The sequence below is a fragment of the Anser brachyrhynchus genome (assembly GCF_964034855.1).
Source record: "Anser brachyrhynchus genome assembly, chromosome: 15".
Lineage (NCBI taxonomy): Eukaryota > Metazoa > Chordata > Aves > Anseriformes > Anatidae > Anser > Anser brachyrhynchus.
In genome coordinates this window covers 17832352-17857624 of record NC_137733.1, presented here as the reverse complement: position 1 = coordinate 17857624, position 25273 = coordinate 17832352, and the positions used below count along the sequence as shown (strand labels likewise).

General features: G+C 49.4%; 3 long non-coding RNA genes across 10 annotated transcripts in view; 2 read left to right on the top strand and 1 right to left on the bottom strand.

Moving 5' to 3' along the window:
* The first annotated feature begins 884 nt into the window (after positions 1–884).
* LOC308178375 lies at positions 885–17757 on the top strand. Of its 5 annotated transcripts, XR_013939708.1 has the most exons (7): positions 3552–4176; positions 4637–6802; positions 6932–7049; positions 7137–7467; positions 10619–10790; positions 13333–13422; positions 14047–17757. It is a non-coding gene; the product is annotated as an uncharacterized lncRNA (long non-coding RNA). The 5 variants fall into 5 exon arrangements; XR_013939705.1 differs by lacking the exons at positions 7137–7467; positions 10619–10790 and adding an exon at positions 885–3522 and having other exon boundaries at positions 4119–4176; XR_013939707.1 differs by lacking the exon at positions 7137–7467.
* Positions 17758–19957: 2200 nt separating this feature from the next.
* Positions 19958–21459, bottom strand: LOC308178378. Its single transcript, XR_013939714.1, has 3 exons — positions 21237–21459; positions 20857–21084; positions 19958–20763 (listed from the first exon to the last, which is right to left on the bottom strand). It is a non-coding gene; the product is annotated as an uncharacterized lncRNA (long non-coding RNA).
* A 32-nt stretch (positions 21460–21491) lies between these two features.
* LOC308178373 overlaps positions 21492–25273 on the top strand; it is a 44793-nt gene continuing 41011 nt past the window's right edge. The window contains exon 1 of one of the 4 annotated variants that reach the window (XR_013939700.1): positions 21492–21696. This is a non-coding gene — a long non-coding RNA (uncharacterized lncRNA). The remainder of the gene's footprint in view (positions 21697–25273) is intronic. The other 3 variants (XR_013939701.1, XR_013939702.1, XR_013939703.1) reach the window with 3 other exon arrangements.

The following is a 25273-nucleotide window of genomic DNA, read 5'->3' as shown; positions in this document are numbered from 1 at the left end:
AACTACTAGGGAATAAAAATGGTAAGATTGTTACAATTACACTACGGAAGGTCATATCCATCTACCTCTGGCTAAAGGTCTGAATTTCCTTAAAGCTACCACCATCCAGTGGAAGATGATCCCAGCTTGTTTAACTTGCTACATGCTTCATCCAGAAGGATAATTGGTGAAATATCATGGAGGATATTATGTTTCACGGTACTGGCCAGTTGGCTCTTGGGGTATGAGCTTGCCCTGAGGAGATGGAAACCAATCATACTCCATTTCCTCAAGTCTGAACCCACAAGCTGTTTCAACAGAGCAAGAACATAATGGGTTCCAAGGATAGGACTGCAAACACAAGGAGAATAAGGACAGGGAAGGCTCACATAGTTCCGTAGCTAGAAGCGATTCACTTCGCATTATGGAATGCTTTTCAGTCTCCTGCCAGCTGTGCTGCTGCCTGCTCTCTGCAGCTCCCCGGTGGGTCAGAGAGCCCAGCCCCACTGCAGCTGAGACTTCACAGCCCAGAAGGGGTCTCTTGGAGGTGGAAGGAGATTTTTCTCCATCTTTCCTTCTTCCTTATCCATATACTTGTTAAATAAAAAAAAAAAAAAATGCTTGGGCCACTGCAGCACTGGCAGTGGGCCTCACAACCCTCCCACCCTTCCCAGAGCCACAGCACTCGCTGGGCACAGCAGCATGTCCTGAACACGAGAAGAGGAGCTGACAGATGTCATGGAGATGGAAGGCCTGAAGGAAAGTACCCCTGGGTCCAGCAGTTCATGTCCTGGCACACTTGCTACAGGAACACTGGAGGGCATGGCAGTGCCAGGGGCTGACTCCTGCTGCTCACACCTTCCCTCAGTAATGCAGGGCTGAGCAGGTGGGGGGCCATGGGCAGAATGGGCTCCCTACAGGCCTGAAATGATTGCCTGGGGAGCTCACTGGGCAGAAGGGCTGATGGCACAGCTTGCTGTCTCCCAGCATGGACTCAGGACGCTCTTTTCTGCCAGAAATGCCAGGATAAGAGAAGTGCACCGGGCTGGAAGTGGATGGAGCCTGGGCAGGGTGACAGAGGGACGTGGGTGAGGGGATGTTCTTTCTTCAGTGTGCGTCACCCACATCCAGTGCCGACCCCACGGGCTGTGACACCCTGGCTCACCACTGCAGTGAGCAGCCACACCTGCTAGAGGAAAAGCTGCCTGGGACAGCTACCATGGCAGACCAAGGGACACCAAGGGTGCAAGCACCTAGAGAATGGCAGGAGAAGAGTTGTGGCTGCTGCTGGCAGCCCTGCCTGTCTTCGTCAGTCTGAGACGCAAGTTTCCTGGGATAGACCAGATGCAGGCAAAGAGCATTGAGCTGGATGACAGTTAGATCCTTTCTGTTTCTGAGCTTGACACTGGTGGAGCGAAGCACTGGTTTGAGACTACTCCCATTTCCTCCTGGATGTAACTTTGTGAAAGTCCTACAGTGTTGGTAGGCCACAGACTGGAGGGGCCCTGGGCTGGGGTGTAGAAGGGGCGCAGGCTGGGCTGCTAAGACACTGAGCTCCTGTGTCTGTTCAACGTGGGAGGAAAGGAAGGCATGGCAAAACAGGGCTGATAGCCCAAGGTGAGAGGCTTTGTTAGAAAAAAAACATCTGGGATCAAAACACAAAGGCAGTGGGACACTGGGGTCAGTGAGGGGAATGCTAGTGCCAGGGCAGGCAGTGCACTTCTCACTTAGAAGAGTGTGTTGTGTGCTACTCTATTACATCAAAAATGACTGGTATAAATGTTAGTTAATTCTTAGCTGGTGTTACGCAAAGCTTCTGAGTGACAGAATCTTCATTAAGTATATTTCTTGAGTCCTCTAGCTGCTCTTGTGCAATAGCCACAGTGATTATTGCAGACAGAAAATTTAGGGTCCAGCCTTTGGATTAACCTGTGAAAATCAATTTATTATTCCTCGCTTAATCTCAGTTTTTGTATCATGTGTCAGCTACATTATTCAAAAAGGGGATGACAGCATAACCTTCAGTGGGTCACCTCTAGCATGAGAGGTAAACTGGCTCTTCCCAGCTGACAGGAGCCACCTCAGAGGGATGTCCTGCCCCTCACTGCCACAAACCCAGGTTGCTTTCTCGAGCTGCTTCCCCCTCAGATGTGGTGGCTGGCAGCATTGCTCCAGATGATGGGGTTTGGTCTGCCTCTCTGCAGACAACAAGATTCTGCTTTGGGAAGCAATCCTTGGATGCCACGTCCATTCCCCAATGACCAGGCACGAGGAAGCCTCTTCCACGGGTGTCTGAGCTCCGTGGCAGGCAGCAGTGTGCCTGTCTGGGCCCTTGAGAGGAGCCAGAAGGGCCAGGCTGGAGGACTGTGCAGGGGTTGTCTCACAGCAGTGCTACCGTGAGGAAAGGAGGGGTCAGGGTTTTTCAGATGAGTGTTTGCTAAATGCGAATGCATGTGTGAAATGCAGAGAAGTGAGTATCAAACCTGTCCCAGCCCTCTCAGCAGCGAGTGCCTGGAGCGTGTCTGTTTTGCTGTGGCTGTTTTACTTGCTAACTGTTGAGCTCTGATAATCCCAGGGGTAGCTGCTGTGGAGACAGTTTGCCCCTCTAACAAAGGGTGTTGGGGTTAATGGGAACCTCTTAGAGCTGCCAGGAAAGGAAATGTGTACTGAGGTTTGCTATTTTTGATCCTTTTCTTGCTTTGGTGATGGTCTGCTGGAGGAATATGCCTTGTGGCCTTTGCATGGGCTGTTCTCTTGCACTTTGTGCTTGGCTTTGGCTGTAAGATAATATAGCAAAAACAGGGCTAAGCCCAGCCCGTCTGCCTCATGCTGGGGTGCTGTTGCCTGCCATTCATCAGGTTTTGGGGCTGGCATTGGGATCGCTTCTTCAGGAAGCTGATCACATGAAGGATGGGTTTGTGATGTGAGGTGAAGGTGGCCTGAGAGGCTAGGTGGCCCTGGGCCCTGACAGCCCGACTAAACTTCCAGCCAGGCCAGCTGTTCCTGAGCGTGGCCCGAGCCCTCCCTGGTTACAGGGCCCAGCGAGGGCTCAGGAGAAAGTCTGCACCACGCTGCGGTGGCCATGTCAGCCTGCCCTCGTACGTCTGGAGCTGCGAGCTCGCCCTGCAAACTATTATTTATGTTTTCAAATACTGCTAACTCACAGATAATTAATGTCAGAAAGCCGCCGTGGTGCCGTTGCTAATAGCTCAGCAAAAGGAGACACATTGGTCAATTAGCAGCTATTTGATCTGACAGTACCAGTAAAGGGCAGATCAAGCTGCCAGCCCCCTTGGCTAATATCATGAGGATTAGAGATTTGTCAAGACTCCACACAGGGTGCTAGTGGGAACCATCAGAGGAGGGAAGGAACCCTGCAGGTCATTGCTGCTTGTTTTCGGGCTGGATTGGGCACTGACTGCCTGGCCTGGGTGCAGAGATGTGCATGCTGGCCTCCCAGCCACCACCCTGCTGTCCTGATGTGGGGATGTGGCAGAAGCGCTGAGAATCAGGCTGCAGTGACAGACTGCTCTTTCCTGGGAGGTAAGATGTGTTCCCCTGGAGAAGCCCCTGTTATGACTTCTGCAATATTGGGGAAGTATTATATTAGAAAGAGACCTCTGAGCAAAGGAGAAGCAATATCTGCATATGTAAAGGCCTCCAACTGTAGGCACAGCAATATGAGAGGATTTGTGTAGTTTAGCGCTAGTCTTTCTTCCCGGGGCTGATGCTGTAAAATGAGACACCACAATTCACTTGGAAACAAAAATACATGGAGGATGTGAGTAGATCTCTTGTATCCCATCCCCAGAGGGGTCTTCAGCTACCTGCATTGCAGCTTGTTGCTGCACTGCTGAGACTTAGCCCTTTCGCCTGCACGTCTGTTAGCTCGGGGTGCAGCAGGGCCGGGGGCGTTTCCTGGTTTCTTTTTAGCAGCTGTGCTGCTCTCCCTTGTTAGCTCTCAGGGCTCTCCTGGTAGCCAGGAAAGGGGTGAGAGCAGTAGGGAAGAATGCCTCGGGTGCCGGGAGAAACTATGAGCAGCAGCTTGCTATTAATGCCTTAAAGGCAGTCCTCTGTACTAGAGGATTGCTCCATGCTGCCTAGGAAGAGGTACTATTTGGAGTCATTGTTCTGTGCAGGACTTTGGTTCCCTGCTACTGTCTTCAGTCCAAGAGCAAAGGATGCCTGGGGAATCTGGTAAGGCGGCTGGTTGCCCCACAGAGGCAGCTCTGTCCTTTGGCAGCACTGTGCATTTCTGTGGCTGTGGTACTTTTTTTAACCATTGTCCGAGGGATGTTTGTGTCAGTAGCAGGGATTACTTTTGCTTTCCCATAGTAGGATACTCTGGTTACAGCTGGTCTTCAGGAAACTGATGCTTTAATATTCAGTCTTGTCAGTTGAGGGCTAAATTTTATTCCTAGAATAACATTTAATTAAGCATGCTGGCTTGCTGTCTGTGATGCACCAGTGATCTGCACAGATGCACTTACCTTCATTAGCTCTTTTAAAACCAGCTGGAACTGAAGTTAGAGTAAACTGTAAAATTTATGGGCTGCTCCCTCCCTTTTTTAATTAGCACCGTAAGTGTGTAACAAGGGGCCTCAGGCCAGGGGAAGGAGCCATTTACTTGTTTACCGGTACCTGCCTTCTTCTGCAGCCTTGTCCAGCAGCATCCCCCCTAGATGGAGCTCTGCAAAAACATTTGGAAGCAAGCAGGCAGGAGCCTCGTGTTGCCCCGCACCCACCCGTTCCGGCCATCCCAAAAGCCTCGGGTCCGCGCTGCGCTGCCCCTGGGGGGGCGGGCAGGGGCAGGAGCGGCTGCCGTGGGGACCCTGCAGCTGCTCAGCACCTGGGCTGCCTCCCTGGAGCCTGGGTGCTGCCCGACCTTCCCTCATCCCTGCTCTGTGCCCCGGGCTTGCAGGAAGAGCAGGTGGATGGATCAGTTTTGTTTTGTTTGGGGTCAGGTCCTCGACGCCGGCATCCCCCTCGTCCTCTCTGTGTGTCCTCCAGCACACCAGTTTCTTCCTGGTACGAAGGATTGCGCTAATGGGCTGATGGCATCAGGAGAAAAAATGGTAGTTGTTGTTGTCTGGTGCTGCCTTTGTGCCATGAGCATCTCTCCTGCTCTCACAGCTCTGCTAGCCCCTTGTCTTCCCCTGTGGATTCTGCACAGTTCCACTTACCCTGTACTGCCAGCTAATGGATTGCTGATCACTAAATAGATGGAAACCGAGCTCCAGAGCAGAATCTGGCATTTCTGGTTCCAGACCAGAGGGGACTGCTTTGCTTCTCCAAGCTGACCTCCTGCCAAAGACCTGCCACAATAGGAGGGGGAATAGGAAACAGCTGTCCAGGAAGGTCTGCATGAGAATGAGCTAGAAGGAAAAGTGCAGCTGGCTCTTCAAGTTCAGCCTAGATATTTAAAAGCCCAGCAGTTGTAAGAGGCAGTCAACTGAGCAGAGTGATGGGGATGTCCCTCCTGATGATTTTTCAGCCAGAAAATCTTAGACTTTAAGTAGCAAAAATGTGTAAATGACTGGAGGAAAGAAAAGTCTGTATCACTGCATGAAATGGTGATGAAGAAAGATGGACACTGAGCTTCAGCACGGCTGATAAGGCAGCGGAAGAATACAGGAGAGAAGCTGAGTAAAACAAGAGATACAGAGGCTCGGGGCTGAGGCAGCGTGTTTGTATTCTGTAGAGGAAATACATGTTGCATCAACACGACCATTACTGCTTGTGCAGATGGCTAGACATTACAAAAGGCCTGGGTAGTTTTCAGACAATTTGGCGTTAACGTATAGGAGAGCAGCTGGAGTCTGGAAGCAGGGAGTGGTGCTGTGGGAAGGGCTGGTGTACCTGAGATGCTTCCCAGAGAGTACAGTAGGAAAGGTCCTTGATATTTATGCTTAGCTCGGTAGGAAAATAAATGACTTGTTCCTCTCTCTTCTGGTACCTCTTTGGAGATTTCAGCTAACCGTGCTGGAGACTAGCAGTATGAATCTCTGACAGATAGAGCCGCATTAAGTTTCATTGTTATCATTTGCAGCACACGAGGACTGGCACAAGCAACTTCTTTCATGAGTATTGTGCTGCATCATGACCACATGAGGTGGCTGGCACATCTTTCCACCTAATGCTTGATTCTTGCCAGCACTATTACTCCTTTGCATTCACAAGCACTAAATTCACTCACAAATTTTATATATATATAAAATACATATTGTCATAAAATCAGCTAGCTAAGCATTCCCCAATGAAAATGAAATGCTGCTGCTCCTCAGAAGAAGTGTTTGTTCAGGATCATTTGTCTATTAAATATTTGGTGAAGTCTGCAGCTCTAGCATCATCCTCGGTGCTCAGCCCTTTCCAGTCCCTGGATGCAGCCTCCTTCCTGCACCTATGAAGACAAAGCATCCTGTACTCAGGTGTCTGCACCACCAGTTATTGATTGGTCTTTGCTGGGCAGTTTGAATTTGTGCTGGTGGATGTGTCTGGCTTCACAGGGGCAGAGTGATATGTCATTTCATCAAGTGGGAGTCTGCAGAGCTGGCCTGATGTGGGGCAGAGCAGCAGGGTTCTTGTTGTCCATTTGGATATGGACTACGAGTTTGCAAGGCAGGGGTCCCATCAGCAACCCTGTCATCTCAGCTGTAGTTCATCTTGTAATGATGCTACTCATAGAGAGCCTGGATCTCCTGTGCCTGAGCTGGGGGCTCCAGAGCATTTATAAACCCTAGAAAAATTGCTGTGAATTCTGCTGTCTTGACAGATAACCAGCAAGATGTTGGATCAGCTGCTGACCCCCACAGAAGTGGCAGAGGTAGGTACAGTGCTCAGAGACTCTCTGGAGGGCTGAAGTTAATGCTTTTGACTCAGGTCGCAGGAGCAAAATGTTCTGTCTCAAAGCAGGGACTGAGGGCAAGAGAACTGTGTCTGGCCTGTTTAAAAGGCAGGTGCAGGAACACGGGTGTCACTTTAGATGGGCTGCTGCTGTTGCTGCTGTGCTCTCACAGGATGTGGCTGTTCCTTCCTTGCCTTCCCTCACTGTAAGCTCCTGGCTCTGTGGGGTAAGTTTGGTCTCCTTACCCCGTGTACCCCTACTCTAACAGGGCACATGGCTTTGCTCATTATCCCTGTGCTTTTTCCATTGTGAGTGAGCAGAGCCTGTTCTTGGGGAAGCCCAAAGCTGTGGTTGTTGCCAAGTCCTCTAAGAGGTGTCTGTGTGCAGCTTTTTCTCCTGGACCTTACTGCTGTGGAGGCAATGGTGCCCTGTACTATTCCCCTCCTTCGTGCTGATATGTCTTCAGAGATAAAGTGCTTTGATTTCTGCCTAAACTTATAATGAGTTTTCATACACAGCTGGGATGGGATCACTCAGAGAAGAAATTTTGTTTGGCCAAGTTTCTGTAGCACCCTCATTTCTGATGCAGGACAGGGAAGTGGGATACTGCCAGCACAGGCCGTGGGCACGACCGGGAGCCCAGGGTATGCACTCCTGTCTATAAGCCCTGAGGTGTAGGTAACAATAACCAATTGCAGCAAATGCATCTGCCCTTTGGTGTGGCCAGCTGCAGGCTGTTCTGATGGTCCTCAGCACAGAGCTCTCTGTCTGTTAAATGGGAAAACATTCTTCTTCTGACCTTCATTAAACAGTATCATTTCTTTGGCATGGCACAATGCCAACAGCCTTCCCCATACGCACACTGCTCCTTCATTATTCTGTATTCAAGAAAGCAAATATAAACCTTGATGTTTGCTTTGGTTCCCATGGGATATGTGCAATGACAGCTGGAGGCTGGCAGGACCCTGGAGCACCAGCTGCCGGGCTCATAGCTCGCTGGGGAACATGCAAGTGTCTACTCTTGTTCCTCTGATTCACATTCTGTGGGGGTTGCTGGGCTTTGAAGGTCACTATGGCCTTCAGCCCTTGTCCTAGAGGTAGTAATGCTCCTCCTTTGGGGCTTGCTGCAGCAGTCAGGTCTGCTGTGTCCTGGGATGTCTGCTGGGCTTGGGCTGCAGGGGACCCAGCCTGGCTCTGCCTGAACCTGTACGGCATGTCCTGCTCTTGTCCTAGGAGGCATGGCAGTGGCTGACATGTTGCTCCCTGCACACTCCTCACCCTGGCAGCACCCCATGTGCAGTGTGGTAGTGTCCTGACAGCTCTGTGCATGACGCTGCTCTCGCAAAGAGCATGGTGAACTGGGGCCCTGCCAGCAAGGAGGTTGCAGACCCAGCTTGCATGGATGTCTAGCTGTCTGAAGGTGCAACCCAAAGGGAAACCAGGAACCAAATGGGAGCTCGGGGGAGAGGTGGTTGCGTCATGGGAGTGCTTTGACAAAAGCTGCCGCTGCCTGAGCGAGCAGTGAACACTAGCACAGCCAGGAACCTGGGCTGGCTGCAAACAGGAGCTGGTACACAGACCAGATCCCTGTAACAGCTTTCCCAGCACTCCCTCGTGGACAGTGCTGATTTTGATAGGCATATAACGCAGTTTCAGGCTTATTATATTCCTAGAAAGAATGACGCTTTGAAAGATCCCCCCGAACTGAATCCAAACTGCGGAACAATCAACTCTTGTCAGCTTTAATGCTACTCACTGGTCCGTGGCAGGGACAAAGGGGACAGAGTGTGCAGGTTCAGCTCTTGGCCTTTTTGGGGCACCATGGCTGCTGTGCCAGCAGGTAGAAGAATGTTATAGCTGAGCCTGGAACATTTTGCAGAGGCATTTCTCTTGGCAGGTTTATGATATTTTCTGCCTCAGCTGGGAAGCCAGCAACACTGAATAAATCTCCAGGCCAACAAAAGCCCAGAATGTTTTCACAATTGCCAGGATTTTATTAATTTACAAGTACATTATTGAATTTCTTCCTTCTTAACAGCAGCTTTCACTTAGACGAGAACTGCTTGAATATGTTTGGTTGTGCATGGTAGGCAAAGCTAGTAGAACTCTGCGGGGAAGTCACCTGCAAAATATTTCATAGAATCATTAAGGCTGGAAAAGACCTCGAAGATCATCTGGTCTGACTGTCCCCCTGCCACCAATATCACCCACTAAACCATGTCCCTAATCGCCATGTCCAACCTTTCCATAAACACCCCCAGGGACGGTGACTCCACCACCACCCTGGGCAACCTGTCCCAATGCCTGACCGCTCTTTCTGAGAAGAAATGTCTCCTCATTTCCAAGAAGAGGCCGACCCCCAGCTCCCCACACCTTCCTTTCAGGTAGTTGCAGAGAGCCATGAGGTCTCCCCTGAGAATCTTCTTCCCCAGACTGAACACCCCCAGTTCCCTCAGCCGCTCCTCACAGGACTTGTGTCCCAGGCCCTTCACCAGCTTCGTAGCCCTTCTCTGGACATGCTCCAGGGCCTTGATGTCTTTCTTGTAGTGAGGGGCCCAAAATTTGTGCCATTAATGCATTAATATTTACAGTTTATTGAAAGTGTAAATATGATGAGGCTGGTTTGGTGCTTTTGTTTGCCAGGTCTTGGAGCACGTTGCAAAAGGGGACTGACTGCCTCTCTGTGCAGGCAGTGTGAAGTCAGCCCTGGAATACGGAGCTGGCTCATGGGCACCCAGCTCACTTTCTGTAAGGCTGTCCTGGACAGTCTGTGAGTTACACCAACACTTAGCACACAGAGATGCTCCTTAATCCCATTCTCTTTCAGTTCTTGGTGTTTTTGGCTACCAGAGAAGTTAATTTGGCATCTTTGCTTTTTCCACTTCAATAGTACCACTTGCTTTAAATACATGCTGCCAATTCCATTGAAGGGAACCCATTGTGCCCAGAAACTGAGCAAACTGATACAGTACTACAACATTTTCCATGATTTCTGGGGTGAAGCGCTACTATTTTTAACCTTGTTTTGGGATCTGTTAACCAATTCTGTAACAAGAACTAAAGCTACTGAGACCAATGCAAAAGAGCAGTGTGGCAGATGGTGTGTGTGGGCTGACTGTCAGGATTAGAGCCCCCTACCCTTGCATGTGCACCTCTGCCTGAAGGAAGGGTGAAAAGCCAGAAGATGAGCATTCCTCTTGGAGGTGGGCAGCACATAAAGCAATGCTTACCATAACCTGTGATGACAGCGTCTAATTCAGAGAGACAGCAGAAACTTCATAGCTCATGTTCCCAAACTCATCTTTGATGTGTTGTTGACTCACCCACAGTGGGCAGCACTGCAGTTTTGCTCCTATGATCCAAGTGCCTGTACCCATGGGCTTTAACAGATTTCCTTTCTATTGCCCACTTAGTCAAGCTGCTCCCCAGATGCATATACCATCTCAGCTGCAGCTTCTTCTGCTGTGCATCTGCAGGAGATCAAGGGACAGTAGAGGTAGCTCAGCAACTTTTTCTGCAGAAGTGATGGGGCAGATGCAAATTTTAGGCTGCTTTCTATCTGTCAGCAGTTCATGTCCTAGACAAATCCTCTCTGCTAGATCTCATCTTCTGCGATGAGCCTGCTATGTTAGTGCCTTCACAGAATGCCTCACTCTGCTTGCAGTGTCCTCTCCATGCTGCAGCCAAGGGCAGTGGACCATCCTGCCATGATGTGTGCTCAAGAGTACATGTCCCACCCCCTGAGGTGGATCTCTGTGGAACTGCTTGTTAATCCTAAGCATTGTTTTCTGCTAGTGGCTGGTGCTGGGATGTGCAGGTGAACTGGCTGGGACTGGCCCTTGGTGCCAAGCATCTGAGCAGCAGTGACCGGGCAGCAAGGAGCAGCTGATGGGACCTGCTGCTGCCCAGCCCCATCCAGCCCCGGTGCATCTCTCTGCACAGAAGCCCCTTCCCACAGGGCAGCCAGGTGACAATCTTTGATTGGGGCTGGGCTAGGACTCAGGAGGGATTTGGTACTTCCGTTAATGTTGCTGTTCTGATTAGGGAAAGGTTTACCTTACCGGGATGTGAGGCTCTGGCCTGGCAGTGGAGCATGGCCGTGAGGTTTCCCATGGCCAGTTCCTCCCTTTGGAATCTCCCAAAACTGGTGGGCTTGTGTAGCAGGCAACCCCTCCCGTCCAGCTAACAATCAGCAGGAAATATCTTCAAGTGATTAAAAAATGTAAATAGGTTAATTATTGCCAAAAAGAGAAAAGAAGAATTAAAATGGCTTCTATGGGTACATTTAAAATACAATCAATAATTTATGAGACAATTTTCATTCAACAACGAGGAATTAGGAGACTCCGAACCTTCCCAACATTTTATCTGCAAGGGAAAATGTTTAAATTATTTATTTTCTTTCATGTGGCTCATGCCATGGGGCGCACCCTCACTGGCCAGCCCATTGTGCTTGGGCACGTTTCTGCAGCGGCTCCCCATGCCCTGACCGTGGGGTGCAGGGATGGAGGCTGGCAGAGGCATGGGTGCTGCTGCCGGTGTGGGTGCAGGGCAAGGAGCATGCTGCTGGGCAGGGTCCTTGCGAGCTGCTGCACTCCCCACCCTCACGTTGCCCTGGCTGGGGCTGCTGGGGCAGGCGGGTGCTTCTTCCAGGGTGCTGCATGGCTTTGGGATGCCAGTGCCAACAGAGCTGCAGCAGCCCAGCCCTGGGCCATATTAACCCTTAGTGAATAGGGCAAAGCTGGAAATGAAAAGGAGTCAGTGGAGCACATTGTCCACACCATGAAAAAAAAAAAAAAAAACAACAAAAACAAACAAAAAAAAAACTGCGTACCATCAATAACAGAAGGGGCATATGAGCTGCTGTATAGAATCCTTCATCGTCTGAGAAAATATGCCCGGTTTTACAGAAGAAAAACAAACATAGTGAACTGAACATAAATGGCATTATTAGCAGAAAGGGAGTCCCTAATTAACCAGATATAGTCCATTACTGTAGCCTTCAATTCATTAAATTACATAATTACATAAAAATACTGGTAATGTGCTATTTGGTATATCTGGTATTGTCTTCCTAATAATTAGCTCTATAATTGTCAGTTTGACAGGGTAATTAAAAATGTTTAAAGATGTTGTGTCAGCCTTTTCTCCTTTGCTGAGCTCAGTCAGATCTCTCTGGAAGATGATTTTCTACCTGACTTGACCACGGTTTTGTTTTTGATTTATAATAATACGTTACGGGAATGACCAGACTCATGTATTACTTTGATGTTCCTGCTAGGCTGATTTTTAAAAGTAGGAGAAAAATGAATCCTGATGTCATTTTCATTTACTTTTAGGAAATCTGTGGCCCCATCCCCCAGCTCATGATATCTGTGATGTGATTTTCCTCTGAGCAGTTGTATGGAGGGAGCGTTGTGAAATCTGACATTTATAGCCCTAAATCTCAGTTCTGTTTGCTGTGTAAAACCTTTCATCCTACATGCATTTTTTATGAATGGACTGAAAAACACAAGAAATAAAACATGTAGCTCCAATTGTCGCTGCATGTGGACCAGGGCTGCTCAGCCAGTACGGAGCAGGGCAGTTCCAGGGTGCACGATGCCTCGATTTCCAGGGGCACTCGTGCAGTGATACTTCTCATGATGACGAATACTGGTGTGCTGGCGATAAAATGCTTCCAGAAGCACAAGAACAGCAGGTCTGCATGCCACCGGAGGGATGTGCGGGGCCCGATGCCCTGGGCATGATGGTGGGAAGCAGGATGGGAGCATGGACATACTGGGGAGCCTGGGGTCAGCCCGCTCAAACCTGGAGCAGCAGGACATAGCCTGGGACTGTGTGTGCCTGAGCCCTGTGCTGGGAACGTGCTGTAAGGAGGTGGTTTCTGGAGCCATTCTTCTCAGTTCTGTTTTAGGGAGAGCAGTAATTGTAATTGTGCATGGTCAAAGCTCTGACTGATTTCCCTTTTCAACAAAATAAAACCAAATATTCATTACTGAGAAGTGATAAATAAATCTTTCCTCGCACCCAGGAATTTTGCCAGCTGGGTTTTGGCTGGATGGGAGACTGTTTGTGAATGCTTTCAAGGATTTTTGAAAATATTCTGCTTTGAATCATTAAACAAACAAAGTGATCCGGTCTTCTGGAATAAACAGTAATCACACGGAAGTGAAGTCTGAACTTCTTTCTTAGCAATACAATTTTCAGCACTTCTCTCTCTCTTATTTTTATTTTTGCATTTGTTTATGCTTACTTTTATTTTTATTTTTGTTCCTGGAGTATGTTTCTTACACCACATCTTTTCTGTTACAGCAGGCTCCGTAAAGATCACACTTAACAAAGTACTTAAAGCATGTTGCTTAGTCTCCTCCCCACAGTCCTTCCCCTCTTAGCCAGAAGCATGTCTCTGAGTCCAGATGGCCCAGTTCCACCGCTCTCTAGCCATTAGTTTGTATTCAGTATTCATAATTGCTTCACTAACTGAGAAACTTTACAATCTGTTGCAGGCCATTATATGCAAAACCATGCCCAAATAATTGATCCCCTGCCATCCAAATTGCAGAAGTGCTTGAGCATTTTGTAATCTTACAGAAAAGGTTTGTATTCTGAGTGTTTTGAATGTATATTAAAATAAACTTGACAATGGGATACCAAGGCATAATTTTGCAGCAGCTTTGTCATTAAGTGCTCACACACCCATACCTGTGCAGTGGGGTAGTGTCCTGCTGGGAGTGTCATTTCTCTCTAACGCAATGTCTGGAGCTGAACTGATGCAATTTACTCCTGCGATATTCCACATTTGTCAGCCCCATCTCACCGCCACTGCAGCATGCTCACCCATTCTCAATGGAGCCAGCAGAACACCTAATGCTCCTGCTGGAGACACAGGGTACCTGCAGCCTCCCTGTGGGGCAGCTTCCCAAATGGAGCCCATGTGCTCAAAATGCTCAGGGCGGGGCGTTTCCACCCACTCCCTTGCACCCCAAAGGGGAAGTCATTGCTGGCAGGCCCTGCGGTGCTGCAGCTGCTGGCCTCAGGAAGGAGAGGAGGCTGCAGTGCTGCTGAGGGCTGTTGCTGGACACCATGCCGTGGCCACCCAATGCCTGCTCTGGCTGTGCTTGGGGAGCCGGGTGGAGAGGTGATGTGCACTGGGAGGGGGGCACGGGGGGGACAGGGCTCAGGTCACGAGGTTTCAGATTATGCTGTTTTCTTTATTCCAGGGGCTTCCTCACCTAGGAGACAAAGAGGTCCTGAACACCCGCTGCGGCTGCAGCTGAGCACCTCTCCTGAAGTGTGGCAGATCTACCTGTCCTCAACTCACAATGCAACAAGACAGGGACTTTGTGGCCCTTTCCTATGACCATAGCCACCATCAAAGATTCCTTACAACAAGAAGTGAAATATTTTCTTTTGTGCTATTCGGTGTTGCCTAGATTGCTGCCTCTGGCTGAGTGGTCTCAGCACCTTTCAGCTGTTAAAATTGCAGCAGTTGTGTGCACTGGGAGAAAAGCCCTGGTGGACACTGAAGCTGGCCACTCATGCAGGGTGGTTGGTGTGGGAACGGTGTCAGCACACCTTGCCCTTGCAGTTCTGATGCACTGATGCCTGTTTTCAAAACACCTTGTTTTTAATGTGATTCATGCTGAATGAATCCCTAGGACATGAAGGCAGGAAATGTGACATAAAGCTTTATAAAGGTTTCCAAACAGAGAACCAGCAAGGTCTCCTGTAGGATGATAGATCTCTCCTTAAGTCATAGGAGGAAAGGCTCCTACAAAGAGTAATAAATTCATACATTCCACTAGTCACCAGGGTTATTTCCCACAAAAGAATTTATTACATGGCATACATTTCCCTGCTCACAATAATGAGATCTGGGTTCTAACATGTGACATTTATGACTAGAATTATGAAAAAAAAAAAAAAGAAAAAAGAAAAGACATACAATCTTTGAGAAAAATATGTGGGGCAAATCTCCAGTTTGTATATATGGTATAGTCGCTCCCCTGAACAGCAGGGGCTGGGCTGGGTTTTAACCAGGGAGTCAGAAATATTTTTGCTAATGCTATTCTAGAAAAATGAACCGCAGTGGGAGCACCCATCCTGGGCACCCTCCAGTTCTCCTGGAGGCACTGCCCCTGGCCCAAGGTGGCATGGGGGGCACAGCCCAGTCCTGGCATGGTGGCCCTGGCAGGGGTGGCCATGGGAGCCCTCCTGATGGTGCTGGACCCTCCCAAGCTGTGGAGCTGGTGCTTCTCAGTGCAGCTGCTCACTGCTGAGCACTCTGCTCACCTGCCAGGCCGTGCAGCCAGCAGCAGAGGTAGCCCCAAGGAGCTCGCAGTGGAAATTCTGGCATGGCAGAGCAGTGCGCTTTGGGAAAGGTGGCAGGAGATGGGGAGGGAGAGGCAAGGATGACTACCTTTTAGCTGTAACCCCCACAGCTCCTGCATAGCATCCAGGATGCCACAGAACATCAACCCACTAGGAAATCCCAGGAAGATTGCATGGAAGGACCAAACCCTACCTTCTCTTCCCAACATATGCTCCTTTCTCCACCGTCAGGAGGCCAGACAGCTTGCAGGAGCCATGGCCTGCTGCTCTAAGACAACCTGCTCCCTGTAGGAGGTTTCCTGGGCTCAGCTGTGCCGCCTGTCTACATGCAGGTGGGGTGTGGAAATACCCAGTCCCCAGTGCTGTATGCCTTCTGGGCTGCTCTCAGACGTAGGGCTAGGATCATCCCCTCACAGCGATGCGGACACCAACAAGATCTATTTGAGAGTGGAGGCAGTTGCCTGCTTTCTCCAGCCCTTCGTTTTGATCCCCAGAAACATGGAATCCCAGAGCCCCTGCAGAAACAGGACAGGAAGGCATGGCAGATCCCTGGCTTCTTCCAGGCCAACAGGATGGCTGACCTGGTCAGGAGGGCTTTAAACCTCCAGTGTGCTGAAACCATGGCCCATGAACCTCTGACACTGTGGGAAAAGCCCATTGTGCTTTGCACTCCAGAGCTCCCCCTGCATCTCCCTGACATCACATGGCAAGGACACTTGGAGCTGCTCTGCTGACTAATGGGGTAGTTTGGATGTTACAGCCTAAAATTAAAGAGCTCATTAATTACTATGCTGAAAGCCAGGCTCTCTTTGAGCATGTTCTTTATCATGATTAATGAGGCAGCACAATCTCGTTCCCCCTTTATGTAATCTGTCCTGCCAAAGTGGAATCCACAGTCCTGCCTCCCCCATGCCCTCTCCTCCCTGCTTGGCAGTAAAGGCACGAACAGAGGTTCGGGGCTGAGTATTGCCCCAAACCCCGTGCTTCTCACACCTCCAGAGTTCGAGGTGCTCATTGCTTCTGCCAATACATTTTCTGAAAGGCATTTGCTTCCTGCAGTCTGCCTGGGCGGAGGGACAGGCAGCGATCTGGGCTCTAACAGCCCTGCAGTGTTGCTGGAGCTTCCAGACAGAGCTCAGATGCACTCTGGCTCCTGTGCTTGGCTGGGCTGGAGCAGGTCTCAGCCTGCTAGTGCTGACCCATTTCCTTGGCTCTGCCTCATGTATAACTCATGTGTAGCTCATTTCCCCATGGGAATTGGTACTTGCTACCAGGGCATATGTACACAGTCACCTGTGCAGGAGAAATGTACCCACCTCACGTCTCCTGGTGACTATCCTATGCCCAGCAGAGACAGTTCTGGCATGGCTTGGGAGCATGGGGTATAACTGCAACCTGCCGTGGATCTGGAATTCCCCTCCTGCTGTCATGTTGCCTGTTCCCGAGATTTCACATTTTTGCTGAAAAGGAGGTGGCAGGAAGATGGGCATGCCTGTCTGCAGGATGGTCACTTACTACCTGGGAGTTTCCAGTTAGATTTGTCAGCAGAAAGAAAGCAAGGCATTACTGCACAGCAGGGCTTGTTATGCAGCTTAAACCTTGGATACTGTTTTTTCAATAAAATAGATGAAAACAATATCGGTGTCAGCAGCGTGCACAGCGCAGTGCAGCTGCAGGAGCCCAGGCTGGATTATGCAGATGTGTGTTGGAGAAACCAGCCTACCTTTGTGTTCTGTAATAAAACTTTACACTTGCTCAGTGTGTTTTAATTAACTCTCCCTGCCCCTCCTGCCTGTGGGAGGCATCCAATCCCTCTGCATGGTGCTGGCAGGCTCCTGGCTTTTTGCAGCCTGCAGCAGCTGCATCAACTGCTTTCAGAACTGAGTGAAAAACATCTGCCTTGGCCAGTCTCTGCCATTCACCCTGTGCCTAGGATGATGCCTGGACAGCTGCTGGGCTGCCTCCACAGCAAGTGGTCCTGACAGCAGCAGGGTATGAAGAGAGCATCCCTGTCTGGGGAACAGGGTGCGGGAGCTGCCCTTTGTGAACATGATGCCCAGCACTGTGTGAGAAAGGTTATGCAGGGAAAACCCAGTTTGTGAGAGAAGCTCAGCTTAAACGGTCTCCTGAAACAAAGGTTGAGAGGAGACATGGTAGCTCTCTAGAGGAATACGTGCCAGTGGCAGAGGTACTGTTTCATTGCATCTGAAGAACAATTCTGAAACTGTCCAATATGAGCAGGAGGAAAACTCCAGGACCAGCACTCTGCTAGATACACATAATCCTTGCAATAGCAGCACTAGGTCATGCCCATGTCCTCCTTCCAACCCAAGCTATTGAGCTAAAATTGTAAACCTAGGATATGCATTTTGACAATGATTTCTGTTGCAGCAACGGTGAGTGGCCCAGACCCCTCCTTCAGTTCCAGGGATGAATTCAGCCTGGGTCTGTGTGTCACGGAGAACCTTTCTCCAAATACAACCAGCTTTCATTCCATCTTCTGCTTTCCTGAGTGTAAAAGCTGTAACTCCAAGGCTGCACATGCTTCCCCTCTATTGTGCACCTGAGAATGTATGACTAGGGTGTGCAGAGCTGTCCACTTGGTGAAAAGTCATTGGGTCATTGTTCGTAGCCCACAGAGAGAAGGAAATTCTAAATGCAGATGACAGAAGCCCCATCTCATTAGGCAGTTGGAGCTGCTAGCTAATGAGAGGCCTTGTGGGGGCAGCAGTCCATGGAGGCTGTGGGGTATCGGCCATGAAACCTCTGTTCTGAGGGACATCATCTTACCATGCCTCTTCCCTGGTGAGGGATTTTGAGGGTGTCTATGATCTCTAGCCTTGATGGAGTGGCAGAAAACTAACACGGTGCAAAAAAAACAGGTTCTGCACGTGCTCAGTTACACCCACAGAAAGTGCTGTCCCTAGCTGAAACAGCCAGATGCTGACTCAGGCTGCCCCATGTGCATCAGAGCCACGTGCGGATCCCCAGCACGGCTCTGGCACGAGGCGAGTCACCAGCTGGCCTGGGGGACAGATTCTGCAATGCACAGCCTGTGATGCACTGCAGTGTTCTGCTGTGGGACAGGAGAGTTTGGGCTGGAGCTGAACCCTTCCCTGATGAATGCTGACTGGGAGATGGTCACTGGGTGACGCCAAGCACACAAAGCAGGTTCCTGTGCTCTGCAGGGCATGGCGTTTGGTGTGCATGCTCTGCCTGCTTGTACAGCTGAGCATGAGCAACAGAGAACACCTAGACCCCCTTCTGCTCAAATGAAGGATGCAGCCGTCTGTATTGGGGCTGGGAAAGGGAAACAAGGCTAGCTGAATTCAAGGTTACCCTGATGTGTGTTACAGTCCGCTCTCTTCACTGTGTGCAAAAGGTCTGACCCTTCTTGATATGGTGTGTGCATGCAGTGAGGTCCTTCTGAGCAATTCCATGGGACACTGGACATCGCCTGTATACATAATTGTCAAATGTGCCCTCTGTATTAATCTCTTAAGCTTATGTACCTTGATACACATACCTCGGTAATGTCAGGAAAGAACTACGAATTATACAGTAAAGTTGTTTGCAGGATAAAAGTGTCAAATCATACAGGATTTATAAAATGCAGTGATGGAATCTGGTGTGATGAAGCCTCTCCAAGAGCACTTTTGAGTAGTAGAGGTAATACCTCCCAGGGGAGCACCACATGCTCCACTTGCGTTTCAGAAGGGATATGTGCTTGGGTGTTAATCCTCTGATGAGAAGGCTGTCAATAATTGATACTTCATGTATAGCTTTTGTACAAAGCTAAAGGTCTTCTTGGAAGCCTTGAGATTAGCAGAATGATTGAATAATTGATAGTACGTGTTTTATATGATTTTGAAAAATTCAGTGTATGTTTTCTGGGGAGGAGTCCAATTAAGATTGCAATTCAGCCAGCCCACCTCCCTCCTTGCTTCTCCACCTCCTGAATCTGGAAGGTGGGCAGGTACAGTGGGAACATACACATCATTTGCATTGCAAGAAAGAGTGAACTTAATGACAACACTTCATTTGCATTTTTACTGAGCAGAATGGAAGTAGAGAGAAATGAGGTAAATGTCCCCTCCAAAGCCTAAGGACATCTTTACTTTCATGTGTCTTCCAGGAAACCTAAGCTATAGGGCAACCTGTTTTCCTATGCCTGGGGAGGGGGTTGCCTGGGGAGGGGTCCCCTTACACATTGCCAGGGCTGTGTGATTCGCTACGCCCTGGACCAGGCTGTGTGCAGCCAGTGCCTTGAGGATGGGATCACCAGCTGAACCAGGGTGTACCCCTATGGCAGCGTTTCTGCCCCCACTTCAAAGAGAGAGGCCTGCTTCTGCTGGCACTGGCACCAGCCTCGGCGGCACTGTGCATGCTGGAGGGAGCCCAGAGATCAGCTGGCAGCAACCAAAGTGTCCCATACTGACAATGCACTTGGCCGTTCCTTCTTTGTGTGCTTCTGATTCCAGTATCAATTGCTTGATCTGTTAGCTCAACAAACAAGTCAAGTGTGATTTGCTTTTCACTCTTGCCTTGTGGCATGCATGGTCCCTCTGTGAGTGCAGGTGTCGGAGACGGCACTGCACAGGATGGGTGGGTCAGAGGGCAAGGGCTGCCTGTGCCCACACAGCCCCTTTGCAGGGGGCCAGAGCTGGCTGCTGCAGCCCAGGACAGTGCCACCAGGGCAGGGGAAGGTGGGCAGCCCTGAGGTGACCAGGGCCAGAGCCCATGGGGCACCAGCACCTGCAGCTTGGCCTGGAGGGTGGTACTGGGAGCCAGCAACCTGCCTGCCACCACATGCAGCCTTGTGTGCTGCGGAGCTGTGCAGCTGCAGAGCCTTTTGGAGAGGGGGAAGCCCTGAGCACTGTTACTATAGTTACTGCAGGACTAAGGGTAACAGTCAGAGATTTTTAAAAATTGATTGTTCTAGCAACAGCTCATCCTTGTTTGGCAACATCAGGCACATGATGTCAGCTTGCTGAGCTGGGGCCTCTGAAAATCCCTCGTCCAAGAAGTGTCTGGTGTACAGGAAGAGCGTAGCTCCTTACAGATGTGTGCAAGAGCTGTGAGCTGCACTGTGTGGAGCGGACACTGGAGAGTGCTCTTAAGGCTGGGCTGGTGGGTGTGCTTTGCTGTGTGTGCTGCAGCTCTGAGGATGGTGCAGACACGGTTGCTGTTGCTGGCTGGTGCATGAGGAAAAGGCTTTTTTTTTGATCTGGCTATTAATGGGTCACCAGTATTGAGTCTGCAAGGGTGCTCTGCGGGCTCCCATGGCTTTGCAAGGCAGGTGCCTCAAAGCTTTTACAAGCCACAGGGCCCGTCCTGCCCGCCACGCTGCCTGCCTGGGGATGCCGGAGCGGTGTCTCACGGGAGCCGGCCTACAGCTGCGAGGAGCGGCTGATCCTGGCCGGGAGGCAAAGGAGCACAGCTCGGTGCCCGTGGCGAGCGGGGAGCTGAGCTGCGGTGCTGTGTGCGCCGCCTGGCTGGCAGAGACTTCCACCAGAACGCTCCTGTTGCTGCAGCAGCCGCAAGTAATTTAGCAACACAGGGGATGCTGAGGAGCGCTTCAGAACTGTTTCTAGAGCAGGAAAAGCCTGGCCAAAAGAACAACAAATACCGGATTTGTTTTGTGTAGAGAAAATGGCTGCTACAGTGTCAGGACATTGTGTAAAAAGTGTTTTCATTACTTGTAAATTAGCCCAAGGGCTTGTCCTCCTCCTGTACTTCCTGCGGAGCTCCAGGGTGGTTTTATTCACAACACTGAGCACTGTTGCTAGGAGTCAAAGAAAAGCATGGATATTTGTGATTTTCCTTTTCCAGACACCAAAACAGAAAGTTGGCCACGTAGGCTGCATTCTGTGTAGATTCCACCTGGAAACAAACGGTTTTCACTGGGCAGTTTCAGAGCTTTGGGCCTGGAATGAAAAAAGAAATATTTTTTCAGCTTCCCTTTCTCTCTGTGGCTGTCCACCCATCCTATACAGAGGGCATTGTTCCCAAGTGAAAGCAAAGCAGCATCAAAAAAAAAAGGGGGGGGGACATCAGGATGAAGAGAGCTCTCAGTAACCTCAGGAGGTAATGTGCCACAGACAAGCTTTGTCAGAAGTGCAGGGGAGAAAGTGGAGGTGTCCTTTGCTCCCTAGCAAACCCTGCCAGCGCTGAAGCATGGGCAGCACATGTCCGCATGGAGCAAGCACCTCTCCTGAGCTTGGGACAGCCTCAGAGCAGCTCTCAGGCTTCACCTGCCTTGTGCCTGTCCTACAGGCTTCATGGGGGGGGGGGGGTGTCCTAATTACCAACCTCATTGCTATTGCTCCCACTCCCCCATCCCACCTCATCAGGGTAATCAACTGCCCATTGCCTTTAGATTTGTGCTCCCTCCCCACCCTCTCTCTCTCCTGAGGAAGAGAAGAGATAAAAGGGAGGGCAGGGGAGCTTCAGTAGTACTGCTGGTCTGCAGGTGCACGTGGAGGGTGCAGAGCCTGAGCCCAGTACGGTGACGGACCAGCCACTGCTTGTGTCAGACAGTGAGTTGCACAGAGCCCTGGAGAAGAGAAACATTTTGATCATTTGCATTTCATGTGTGAGGAGGTTAATTATGATGATGGCAAAGACAGTCATTGGCATGATAATTTGATTAGAAGGGAATTTCAGTTCTCAGAGATCTAGCTGGGGGCAATGTCTCTCTGAAGCAGCAGGGCTGCAGCAGTCTATGGAGGGAGGACTGGGGAGAGCTTTGGTATGATTTCATGCACCAATTGGAGTATCTTCATCTGAGTTGCTGCCTGTGCTTACAAGTCCCTGACTGTAAGTGGGGTTGATAAGATCTTGAGGCATTTGTGTCTGTGCAGCGAGGAATTAGGAAAGGTACATTAACAAAGTTATTTAATTTCTATGCACTTGTGCCAAGAGCATGGGTGATAAACAAGAAGATTCAGAACTGCTCATTTCTGAGAGCCAGTCTGAACTATTTTTTATTGCTGAGGCTTGCTGGGAAGGTTAAACAATTGGAAAGTTAACATTGGAAAAACTATAAACAGAAAAGTGACAGGTTATATGTCTCTGTGAAAGACTAGAGAGGCAAATGTGGTGGAGAGTTGGTCTGCATTAAAGTGGCATTTCTGCTGCTGGTAACTCAGAAGAAAGCGATCTGAGGTACATAGATATGGATGTCCTGGTATGCAAAGCAGGATGTGGGGTGGTAGTGGGTGTTTGCTGTGAAAAACAGATTGTACGATAGGAGGATCACCTCTGTGCAGATGTACAGAATGAGGAAGGAAAGATCAGGTTTGCATTTGATGGATGTCCTATACTGCCATAATTAAAATGGCCTTTTAATTTCCAAAAACCATGGAGGATGATTTCCTGACTCAGGAGTTGTGACCAGCACAGGAATACTGCGTTAGCCCTCATTTTGACAAAGGGGGACTGGTCGCAGAACTAAACCTTTGTGGTAGCTTATATACAAGGGATTGTGACTTAGCTATGTCTGTTATGTGTGACCGTAATAAAATCCCATTCAGTAATATGGACATACACTTGGTGTTTTAATATGGCTAGCTTCACAGTGTTGCAAATAATTCAGGTGTACAATTTGGGAACAAGGATTTCAGGAGGAAGATGTAAATGAGTGAAAGAAAACAGCTGAGAATAATGAATGTAAATGAGAAGCCATGTCTTATGGGATGTTGATAAATGTCTTATGGGATGTTGATAAAGGGCAGAGAAAACCTCCCTGGGAAGTGGTGACCCTGCAAAGGAGGAAGGCGTACTCTCAGCCAGGCTGGAAGGGCCAAGTCCTTTTGTGGATGCAGTATTAAAAACAGGCAGATGTCAGGTTCTCATGTCAGCGTGGCTGGAGCAATGTGTCCAGTTCTGCTGTCTATGCGAAGGTGGAAGCTGGAATGTAAGAGGAAACAATAGGAAGAACTGCAAGATGATTACAGGAATTAAATTTTGCCATAAGGTGAGAGCCTGAAGGAGGGAGATTTTTTTTCCTATCAAAGTTGGGCTGAGAAAGCTACTTACTACTCCTAGAAGTACTTATGTAGGGAATCAAACCCTGATAGCAGACTGCTTTGTTGCCTGGCAGACAAAAGTCTAACTACATGCAGCTGAAGACAGACAAGTACATATTAGAAATAAACTACACAGTGGAAACTGAGTGTAATTAAGCACTGAAGTAATGCACCTAGGATTTCTTCATTAGAAATGCTGTAGAGAAGATCAAATGTCTTCTTTCTAAAAAGATTTGTGGTTGTTCAAACTGGTTTTAATCTCAGGCAGTCTGACGGCCTGTGCTTGGCATGAGGTCAGCCTGGGTGACCATCAGGTCCTTCCTTGCCTTATTATATGCAAATGTATATGCAGATAGGTTAAAAATGGTCATCAAAAATCAGACTGGCAAGGCCGGAGCACAGGGGATGCTCCAGATAAGCAGCCGGAGTAGAGCTGTTTCAGAATGAGATGGCTGGGGGACTGCAGCAGAGAGCAGCTCTGGTCCTGGTGGTGGTCTTAGAGGGGCGTTCGTGTCCTGGGGAGAGGCAGGAGCAGCAAAAGAATGCCAGGTATGAGGGTCTTTAAGCAGTGCAGGGGGGGAGTGAGGGGCTGTGCCTGTGGATCCTCCCCGGGGTGGTGCGGTGCTGCTTCTGTGACTGATGCTGTGTGGGGGGGCCACCTCTCCTGGCTGCTTGCTGGCAAGGCTGCTCTGCTGCAGCAAAAATGCATGCCTTGGAGAGCTCCTCTCTGAGAAGTCTCTAACTTTGCTTCAGACAGCATCCCTTGTTGATGTTATTTTTCCTCTGGCAACTCTTCGGGGAGGGTGGGGTGGGGAGTGAGGAGCATTAGAAATGCTGACACTGAGATATTCACTGAGCCCCAGACCTGTGCAGGTGAATCAAGGTTTCATTTACCTTTGAATGCCCATCAGGAATTTCCCCATCTGTTTCCATGGTTGACTACTGGTGCATTTCACTTTGTATTTAAGTATTCTTATCTGTATTTGTCATGTCTATGACAGTCTCCCCCAGTTTTTAGTAGCTGTCATTTTAAGTTATGGCTGCCTAGAATGGATTATATAGTCTTATTTGCATGGAAGAAATATTTGAGTACATCAACATGTCTTGAATGCATAAGATTTAAACCACATGAGTATGCCCATTTAATGTATGGGAATAAGGAGGAATGAAAACAGCGTTATTGCCACACTGCTCTTTGAGTAACTTTCAGCAGAGTTGAGCCTCAGGGACTTCTGAACTTGAGGTTCCAGCATGTGCTCATGCTGCCTGCTGCATCTCCCCTTCCCCAGGACTGTTGCAGCTCCAAGCTTCTCTTGGCTGCTTTGGCGGCTTCCAAGCAGATGGAAAATGCAGTGGCTTCCTCTAACATAGAAGGAAGCAGACCCCCAGGTTCACAATGTGAGGCTGTCTGGAGCAGGGGCTCTTGCCAACAGCTGTGCTTTGTCAGTGGTTTTTCACTATCCTGTGTTGTGCCTGGCTTCTCAAAAGCCCTGCAGGCTTTTACTCTGTTCTGACAGTGTCTCAATGCATCAGTAAGACCAAGAAGGGCAACAACTGTTTAAGCATTGATCTTACTCTCTGGAAGGCAGCACTTTCCTGCTCTTGTGACCCTCTGTGATCACATGCACTAAATAAATTGCACCCATGGCCTTGTCTTCTGGGTTAGAACGTGTCTTGATCCAGGACTGCCCAGTCTCAGTACTATGAAGCAAGTTCTCTAAAGCAACCTGTGGAGAGCTGGGTTTGGTTCTCAGAGGGTGTCTGCACAGCTGCTGCTTCCCAGGGACCAGTCCAGCACCTTCCCCTTGTTTCTACCAGCAGCAGTTGCTGACACTCTTTTGATGGTCGTCTTACACATCTTTGCCAATACTTGCATATTCTGCCTCTTACTAGTGTTTGTCCACACTTACCTTGGTTGGCAAAAACCTTTGAGACGGAGGCATGGTATGAGACTGTGGCATTGTTCTCTGAATCTGTTCTTTCTCTATATGCTTCTGCTTTGCCAGGTGTGAGGCTTAACGGGGCAGTTAAACAGATTTGCTACTAGTTAGAACCTTGCGTAGTTTTTTGTATGCTTTTCTTCCTC